Source organism: Dermacentor andersoni, chromosome 11 (assembly GCF_023375885.2).
Source record: "Dermacentor andersoni chromosome 11, qqDerAnde1_hic_scaffold, whole genome shotgun sequence".
Classification (NCBI taxonomy): Eukaryota; Metazoa; Arthropoda; class Arachnida; order Ixodida; family Ixodidae; genus Dermacentor; species Dermacentor andersoni.
Window position 1 is genome coordinate 26,125,326 of NC_092824.1, and position 10,069 is coordinate 26,135,394.

Here is a 10,069-nt window from a genome sequence, read left to right on the forward strand (position 1 = left end):
GCGTGGGTGACGCGTGGGCGCGATTTACAGCAGCCGCTGCAGACAGACCTCCGCTCATGCAGCGCTTTGTTCCCATATATGCTATCGGGGAACGCATTCGCCACATGTCTTATTGATGGCGTCATCGGTGAACAAACGACGCGCGCTACTCCGGCGCCATCTCGTGGTGATCATCGCCGCAGAACACGTGTTGCGCGCCACTACGCTTGTCTTCTCGCGCTTTCACGCTAGAGTTGTGAATGCGTGAAAACGCAAAGGCGTGCAACATCCACAAGAATATGGACATGTGTCCTACTCATCCTTCAGTTTCTTTATCGAATGACAACACTGCTTTCACTGATGGTTCGTGATTGCGTGACGCAGTGGCGTAGCTAGGTCGTCTGGCACCCGGGGCCCATAGGTCTTCTGTCACTCCCCCCGGGTGTTGTCGAGGAAGGCGAGGATATCGACAATTTCCGGGTTTCAGCACCAGTACAGCCGCCTTGGATACCGCGCACGTTCCTCGGGTCCCCTCTCCTTCGCTTTCTTTCCCAGAGATGGCGAATGCAGCAGGTATACACGATGTTTTTTCTGCGCCAAATAACACAGGGTTCTGCACTGATAACGTGTGATAAGCGCATGTGCACATCTTCTGTCAGACTGTAAGGCTTGGCAGCCAATACAAATGCGGCATCGTGGCAAATACGACTCACGTCACAAGTAACAAACATTTCTTTATAAAGTTTTAATTACCAATTTTAGCGGCAAAATTACATATTTACAAAATTGAAGGCCGATATTCATATCTTGCCCAACAACAACTTCACAAAAATCGTCGTAGGTACTATGGCGCGCAGTATTTTGGCTGTGGGCAGCTCTGAACGAAAACAAAAATTAAATTGTGTGTCAGTGACGCTGATCTCCCCACCATATTAGAAAAACGGAAAACGCCATCTGCCTCCCTGCTGTGCGGGCGCCAAGGCTATGACAATAACGAGTTCTCTTCATTCTGATCAATAAAGCCTTGTTTTTATTTGCTGCTATACGGACAAACGTGATTATCCGAGCTGCGGTACCACCAATAGATTGGGAACAGAATAGAGCACGCTTCGCGTCGATTCTTGGCGTCACAAAAAAAAAAAAAAAAAGAAAAAAAATAGAAGACCGCGATGAAGCCCGTGCCAGCGAAAGCATGCACTACTGTTGGTCTGCACTCGCAGTGGAGAGGATTGAGGGATCAACGTCACTGCTCCACTATTTCATATTTCTTTCGCTGCTGCCATACTGGGCGCCGGCCGCAGTGCCAAAGTACTGTAGGTTGTAGCACCCAAAACGATATTGTTTAAGAAGTTTTTGTTGAGTTAATAATATGACTTTGAGTCCTCAATTCTCGAATTGAAGTGCTTCCTCTATAAGGACTAATTAAAGGATTATTAAGGATATGGATATTACTTATCTGCCATATTTTCACGCTACCGAGTTCCTAGTAATCACAAAGACACATAACTTCATAGAATATCGGGAAATATCCTTACAAAATCCACCTTTTTTAAATAAAATTCTGTGCAGCTGACACAGACACTTGTACTGTACTTGTGACATGAAGTCACACAACAACAGTTTTCTGAAACTTTCGAGGGTAAGAAGGAAAGCGCGAAACGTAACGGCAGGTTTCGCAGCGGCTTCTCGGAGCGAGCGGGAGAGGGTAGGTAAAAGCAGCCGAACATCGCGGCGGGCCCGCGACTACAGCCTGTCGAGTCATACGCCGCCGAACTCTTCGGCTGCACCGAGTCTGAAGACAATCCAGGGAATCCCATTCGCGACTTTTGACGGCCGTACATATGCAACGTTGCTCTCAATGAACTCTTCGCCGTAAACGCGAGCGCCGGGCGCGCTGGTTGAACGTCCTCGTGCTGCTGTCTTTATTCGTCTTCGATGCGCGTTCTGACTCCTGCGACTCCGTCTCCCAGCATGAACGCACGGCACGAGCGCACCCCACATGAAACGTTCCGCTAAGGCGAGTAGTTTAGCGACCATTTTGCGAAATAAATTTTTTAGCCCGCACATTCGTGCAATTATTTCGTGGGTGTTGACAGAGCTGCAGCCGACAATTCTGCGGCGCAACGCATCGGGTACATGAGCTCGGGCTACTGGATACCGGAGCATTATTTGCCATTTGCGCCCAGTCAAGCCGGCAGAAAGAGGGGTGTCTTCAGGCGTATATGACCCCCCCCCCCCCCCCCCCCCCCCCCACTGGCCCCTTGCACCCGGGGCCGACGGCCCCCCGGCCCCCCCTGTTGCTACGCCACTGCCGTGACGTCTATCATACACAACGATGCTGGTGATCCACATGCTTCTCTCTTAAATTTTGATACGATATGTTGCTTCCGAATAAAAATTCAACTGTCAGACCAGCGCGTGTCCCATTCTCTTTCTGTTGTGTTTGTTAGTTTGTGTGCTGTGCAAAAAGGGATTTCTTTTTGGTATAAGGAATAGTGTGCGAATGGCACTGCTCAAGAAAGTTTCGCCCTACGAGATAAATTCAGCCAGCATGACGTAGCCCCGTGCCACCGAATCACGCCACACACACGTAACGCTACTGATGAGCTGATAACGGTGTGATTCGCTGTAACTCAGCCACGTCACGGTCATTTGCAGACTGAATCAGTTAACCGACCAGTCGTGTTTATACAGATTTAGTGAATTCCGCGTAGGCAGACGAGCGTGCATGCAACAACATATTTCCAAAAATTTTGGCAAGATGTCGACATCGGATAACAGATAACCCACTGTCTTATTCGCTTAGGGATTCTTGGTGGCTTTCGCAATTCTGGCCTGCCGACCATGAAATCTACTCTTTTTCGGTTCCAAGGAGTGGAGGCTAGCGCACTCACTATCTGCACACTTTAGGAAATTTAGGCATTTTTAAAAATTCTGGGTGCAGTACGTTTGCCAAGTGGTAAATTACATGTTTTGTGTTCACCGTGACAAGGACTGTCAAACATGTGGGTGATTTTAGATGTATAGAGCGGTGGGAAAGGAGCAGCCATAAGTAGATTTTTATGCGACTCGTTTGAAACCAATATGCTGCAGGAGGAGGGGGAGGAAAAGGAAAAACACTTTTTTGCAATCCCGCTTTTTAGCACTTCTCTGACAAGTGTCAGTAGGCCAGGGCCGTTCCTGTTAGGTTCCACGGCGAATTTTTACAGCTCGGGCGAAAATTCGGCCTGGAACGTAACAAGGAAAGTCCTGGTGTACTGACTCTTGTCAGGAAGTCGCGAAACGAGGGCCGGAAAGTGAAAATGACGATTGTGTCTCGCGTTTTGTTGATGTGCTCAACGGTATTATTGGTCCCTGGAACAAGCTGCCGCTAAATAGGACGTTGTATTTATTACCTTAAGGGTCGCAAGCTGTGTGCAGTTCCAATGAACAAGGAAGGTGAGTTCGCTGTATGAACGGTTTCGAGAGCATTTTGTCCATGTTTGACAGAACAGATTCAGCGTTCCTGCGAAAAGTTAGGCATGATGCAAAAAAAAAAGCTTGTTACTAGACTGCAACTGAGTAATGTTTTAAGGACGATGGATGGTGCCAGCAAGGATAGTTTAGAATTATTTTTCTCTACCAAGACGCACCAGGTTGATTGCCTTCTTCGCGTCATTGTATATGAAAAGGTACTTGGCAAAAGGTGGTAGCGGATTTGTTGAAGCAAACCTCAATAGATTAGAAATGGACGACCGTTTCTTGGTGCGTGGTTCGGACGACGTTGTTTGTTACATGAGTAACCGTATGAACCCTAAGCCCAGACCACACGTACGCTTGCAGACGCGCAAGCTAGCGTCGACGCGTCTTGGGCCTGCCGCGCCTCGCGAGGAACAATGGTTTGCATCCACTGGGCTCACTCACAGACGCCTTGAAAGACGCCACTTCCTAGTTTATTACTGACAGTGTTTCAAAATGCTTCGATATCTATAAACATAGTTATATTTTGAGAGCTGTTAGATAAGCACGAAAAACACATTCTTTCATGATATAAATCTGCTTCGCTGAGAGTTAAATGTACCGCGCCGATGCGAGGCAGTCCAAGCGCGCGATAACAAAGAGCAGCTGTTCACCAAGATCGCCCCGCGTTTCGAGGCGTACGAGCCATGCTGCACTGTCTGCGCATGCGTGGGCGCGCGGACGCAAGCGTACGTGTGGTCTGCGCTTCAGTGCTAAGGCATTTTCAGTCGATATAAAGGACCTCTTTTATTCACTGCCGCGCAATGGGCTTTTGTCTTGCGTAGAAGAGGCGATTGAGAAACATGGCATTGTTGCCTTTCAAAATGACGCGCGTATCAGTGTTGGTGGCTATCTGGAGTTCTTGAACGTGTACGTGACGTCTACCGATGCTACCTGGGACAAAGGAACTTGCCTGCAGAAGGAGGGCATCTGTATTGGTTCCTAGGCAGCGCCTGTGCTCAGCGACTCGTATGTTGGCAAATGTGATAGGAACCTTAAGATACAGTTAGCTGCATGGTTTAAACGTTGTTCGTATATTTAGGTAGGTCGACGACTTTCTGTTCTTGACGTTCCAAATAACAATGGTGAATTCACTATAGCAGTGGAAAGTGTGCCTAATGTTTTTAATAAGTCCCCAAACTGTCCCGCATGAGTTCTCTAAAAAAAAAAAATAATAACATTCAGCTTCTAGATCTGCGCCTTCAGTTTTGGACACGTGTACCGGACGTTTGAGCCAAGGGCGAACAAGCCTTTACTTCCATTTGGGTCTGCACACTCTAAACTCGTGGAGGGAGTATTGTTGTCCCTTGCCTTAAACTCGTGGAGGGAGTATTGTTGTCCCTTGCCTTAGGGCCCGTACATGGTCGCTCCGCACGTCCGTTCCGCCCTCGTCCGGTCGCGTGCGGAAGCCTCTCTACTGGTGAGCGAGGAGCGGACGCAAGTTTCCCGTCCGGCCGCCTGCTCGTCTCTCATTGGCTGGTCCGAGGCGGACAGTTCGGCTGTCGTCACAGCAAACATGGCGCTTGCTCGAAGCGAAGCGAAGCGGGGACGTAAGGCTTAAGCTACAGCCGCGTCAGAAACAGTCTATTTTTTCTCCTTTTTGTGATTTTTACTAGTTATCTGGCACCCACGGAGATAGTCATCGAAAGCAGCAAGCCGGCGTACCCTTCCAGACCTCATCAGTGCGTGCGATCGCCTACAGAAACAGACGGAGCGCAGGAAGTGTGTGTTGTGTTTACGAGAGCATCGGAAGAAATATTTGAAGCCGTCGACTTCGTGATTTTTTGTTCCATGCTTCGCGTGCGTGTCGCAAACGAGAAGTCCATCACATACACGTGCATTCTGAGCAGCAGGACACATGTTCAGTGCGTGGCAAAATAACTAGCGTCCGATTGGCGCACCCAGCGTACACGTTTGGTTTCTGCTCTGTGTATGCGGATCGTTGCCGCGAAGTGGTGAACGCCAGCCCTTCGCAACTTTCAGAAGTAATGATACGATCAGTAGCGATAAATTTTTATCGCCTTGTTATCGCTGCCATTCCGCGTGTGCTATACTGCGCGTGAGCCGTTTGGCGGCTGCGACGCGCCGAGGTGACCGCGACGTTCGAGCTGTGTTGTTGTTATGAAGTGTTAAAATTAAAAAAATTAAATTATGGGGTTTTACGTGCCAAAACCACTTTCTGATTATGAGGCACGCCGTAGTGGAGGACTCCGGAAATTTCGACCACCTGGGGTTCTTTAACGTGCACCTAAATCTAAGTACACGGGTGTTTCCGCATTTCGCCCCCATCGAAATGCGGCCGCCGTGGCCGGGATACGATCCCGCGACCTTGTGCTCAGCAGTCTAACACCATAGCCACTGAGCAACCACGGCGGGTGTTATGAGGTGTGTCCTATACTGCGTGTGAGCCGTTTTGCCGGTGTTTTGCCGTGTGTTCTTGCTGTTATGAAGTGTGTTTGCAAGCTACAAACCGTGATTATGTATGCGCGATGTGTCGCAGCGTTGCTGGGTGTAGAAGTGCTCGTTCTACGCGATGTGCGTTTGCTCAGAAGTGAACTGTGCAGATGTGTTGCCGATCGCGTTTTCATATTTAGTACCCTTACAGATAAGCCCTATCACACCGGCCTTTTCTGCTTCGTACATCTACCTTTTCTTTCAAAAGTTGTTACTGCATGGTTGAAGATGCTTCTATCGGTGGGGGGAAATTAGGGAACATCATAATAATTGCATACGTCAAGACGGTCAGCGCTGTCGTGAAATGTGGACGCGCCTGAGAGCACTAATGTCATGAATGCAAATTTCTGGCAGCCTTGATTTTCATAATGTGGACACTAGTGTGAAGATCAAGAATTTCTAGATTTCACGAAGTAAATTGCTTTATATTTTGTGGTGCAAGCGGCTTACATAGCCAAAAATCTGAGCTGCTTGTTTTTGACTAGTGACTAAGCACAGCGTCTGTTTATGAAGACACCGGTGGCATGGTAGATGAATATGTTATAGGTAAGAACTGGATACTACCTTCTTATTAACTAAAAATTTTACGCTTGCTGACAAAAAGCAATATAAATGTAAAAATGAACACGTAGGACGAGTAGTAACAAGTAAGTGTCACAGGTATGGTGTTATATAATATTCTGCTAGCAGCCAGCAGAACTGCGTGAAATAAATTTTGCCCAGAGTTCTTCCTCACTAGCCAGCCATGGCCACGTTACTAATGCAGGCAGAATTGGGTAAGCGAAAGTTTGTGGTTACTTTGTTTATTCACCCTATTTGATTATCTGGTTCGTGTCGCCTGTTTTGGCACGAGCCTTCAGTTTAAAGCGAACAATAGCACAAGTACCAGCATTATATGCCTGATAAGTGCTTTATTTTCTTTCCTCGTGTTCATTCTGCCAACAGTCATTAGCAAATAATGTGCATTAAACTGACTTGGGCCTGTAAAGTATGTCCATTAAATGTTTTTTCCAGTGCGCTTTCATCTGCGAGTAAATTTACTGCTACCTATCATTCGTGGGTGTGGGATGTTGGACGCTATAAGTGGCTATCTGACTGATCTTTATTTTGAATAGGCCATGGTTCCACTCATTAACTGAACCGTTTTCAGCTGCGCTGCCATACTATAGAAAGGGGGACCTCGCCTCTTGTCATTCTTTAGCATGTTCATGGCCACAGTGCATTGTCCATGAGAAGTCAGCTGCTATCACAATATAAAACGTGCCTATTGGCTGCTATGAGTTTATCCTGAACACGAATTTTCACAGTTATGTAAGCATTAGTTATGTGACCGAAGCCAGCCAATGAGCACGAACTGCTGGCAAAATTTTCAAGCGACTCTGCAGGCAGAGTGTCTGTTCCTTATATTATGTTAGCCACACTGCTTTGTCAGTATGCTGAATTGTTCTTTTTTTTGACAGAAATTAACTACCCAGCCAGACAAGATATTGCCAAACCATCAATTTTAGGCCCGTACCCATGGTCACTTCTTTATTTTATGATATTCTGGACATGGGGACACCCATGTCTAGCTTAGATTAGCAACATCAGCTTAACTTATGCACGGAGTTGAGTTGCTGCATGTGAGAAAAAAAATCACTGCATAGCTAATAGGAATTAGACTGGTACGAAAAAATTATTTGTATTTATGGCTTGTAGTATAAGTGGTGCTGTTCATTTGATGCACACAGTAACACGTGAACACAAATGTATGCATACCTTGCATTTATGTGCATGTGTGTGTGAATAAAAGCGCACAACTTCTAATATCAAGGCACGTTGTACCAAATATACCCATTAAAGATGTTCTATGTAGTATTCAGCTGATCGTATTGAAATTTTATCACATGGTGCAGTTACAACATTTCATACCTTTATGTAAACCAATTTAAGACCTGTATTCACTGCATGTGAGAATGCATATTTTAGGCCAATGCAGTACCTGGGGTAGCAGCTTTTTAGTTAGCTTTTGCCACAGCTTATTAGAGGGATCTTGTTGATTATGCCATGCAAACAACTCATATAAAGGTTTGTGTTTAGTATACCAGCAGTGAAATACTGAATGCAGCTGCAATTCTTTGTATACTAGTGAGATTAATTCCACTGCTCATTGTTCTGTAATGTGTTGTTCTTCAGTCACACATGGTGACAGTATTTGGCGTCATGAGTTCTAGGCTAATTTTCACATGGGCCTTTCGATGAAGTGAAATCTGCCTCTTCAACAGTCAGTTTAGTGGAAAGCCACCACTGAACCAATAGCTCAAAGACCAATTCCTGCATGCTTTTCGCTAATTGGGTAGTGCGCGGAAACTACGTATGATACATCACTTCAACTACAACAATAATCACACAGCTTAACCTGCCACATATAGTTAAGTCATTGATATAGGCAGAGGAAGATGATGCACGTATGTAACAGTTACTCATCCCTTGAAATGTGAATGACCCAAACCTTCGTGAGCATATCAGTCACAACCATCCAGCAGCACAAGCGGGAACACTTGTGCTATCACAAGCGAAAACAAGTAGAATAGTACCACCGTCTCGGCTGGTTTGTCGTGATTACCTTGCCTGCAAGTTTCTTGTTTATATTGGATAGGCTTCCTACTTTATGAATTAACAGCTTTCACAACATTTACTGCGCTAATGAAGGCACAGCACAGATACCAGTACTGAAGGAGGTATATACAAGTAGGGCAGAGCATTTGTGGGTGTGTTCAAAAATAAACAGGTAAAACTATGTCGAACAAACCATTTTCACAATAGAAGATATACCATCGGCAATTAATGCACATTCAGAACATGCGATAAGTGCCCTGTGTGGGAGATTGACACCTGTGATGCCAAAAACTTGTTTGCCTTTTAAATATTGACAAAGAAAAATTCCAGTCTGTACTTCTGTGTCGGAGGGTAGAATATCAAAGGAGAGGTGCAAAACGGATTTTGCATGTAGTAGTTCCTTATGAATGTGCTACTGAAGTTGTGCCAAGCATAGCTATCTGTGTGCAAAGCATTGCACAAGGTACCATATGTATGTCTGACACATTAAAAATCTTTTGCATGGAACATTCTGAGCTCTAAATGTGATGCATGCTGTTTTCAGCTACAAATAGCGTGTATACATATTTGACCTGCACCACAAAGCGCTGATGTGACAAAAAAATGTGTACACCTTAGTGTTATGTTGCTTTCCATGGTGTCTCAGTTTACTTAATACAATTTTGAATTTACAGATTGCTTCACATGTTTATTGCTAAAAACCCTAGAAAACTACTTGCATTGTGACTGCGAGGTCACAACACGAGCATTTGTGTGGTATCCTTCCTGTTCATCGGTGTGTCCTTGCACTATAAATGTAAAATGTGACACCTGCAAACCTGAGCATCCACCATTACATTTCAAACACTTTGTTGAATGCTCGGCAGTTATGCTTACAAGCACATTGTGGCAGCAAATCTGCACCACCTTAATTTAAGTGCGATGTAAAGGGTTGTTTGTGCATAGCCAAGCTGTTCTAGCGTGCCTGCAGGGATAGAGCATTGTCCAGTGGCACCGTATAGTTCAGGCGTAACAGTGGACTAGTAAACAAAGCGGCTGATAATACTAAGCTGACCAATATGTAGGAGCATTATATTAGCTAACCCACATGCAAAGTTGCTTTCAGTGTACTGAATAACCACAGCTTTGATTTACCAAGTTATATTGCTGCACACACACAGCGCTGAAACAAAGTCTGTACAATGGTGAGAAATGCGCCAAGGAATGAAAGATTGCTTGTGATGTGTGGATTTGAATATTAGATGGGAATGCATACCCAATTCACCAGTATGCATGTTTTCTTTTGGAACAATTTTACATTTGGCCCAGAGGCTGAGCCACTACGGCCTCTTGACTGCAAATTTCTGTGCTCTCAATACAGTGCTAATGGGAGTATTATTCATTTGGCTACCCGAATAGTGAATAGGTAATAGAACACTACAATCTTTCAGTTTTACGCAGAGCACCTTGTGCATTATTCAGAAAACTGAACCTAAGGAACTATTTGCTGCTTTGTTATGGAAATAAAAAAATGGCAATGAATGTTTCCTCACTTTTTGTG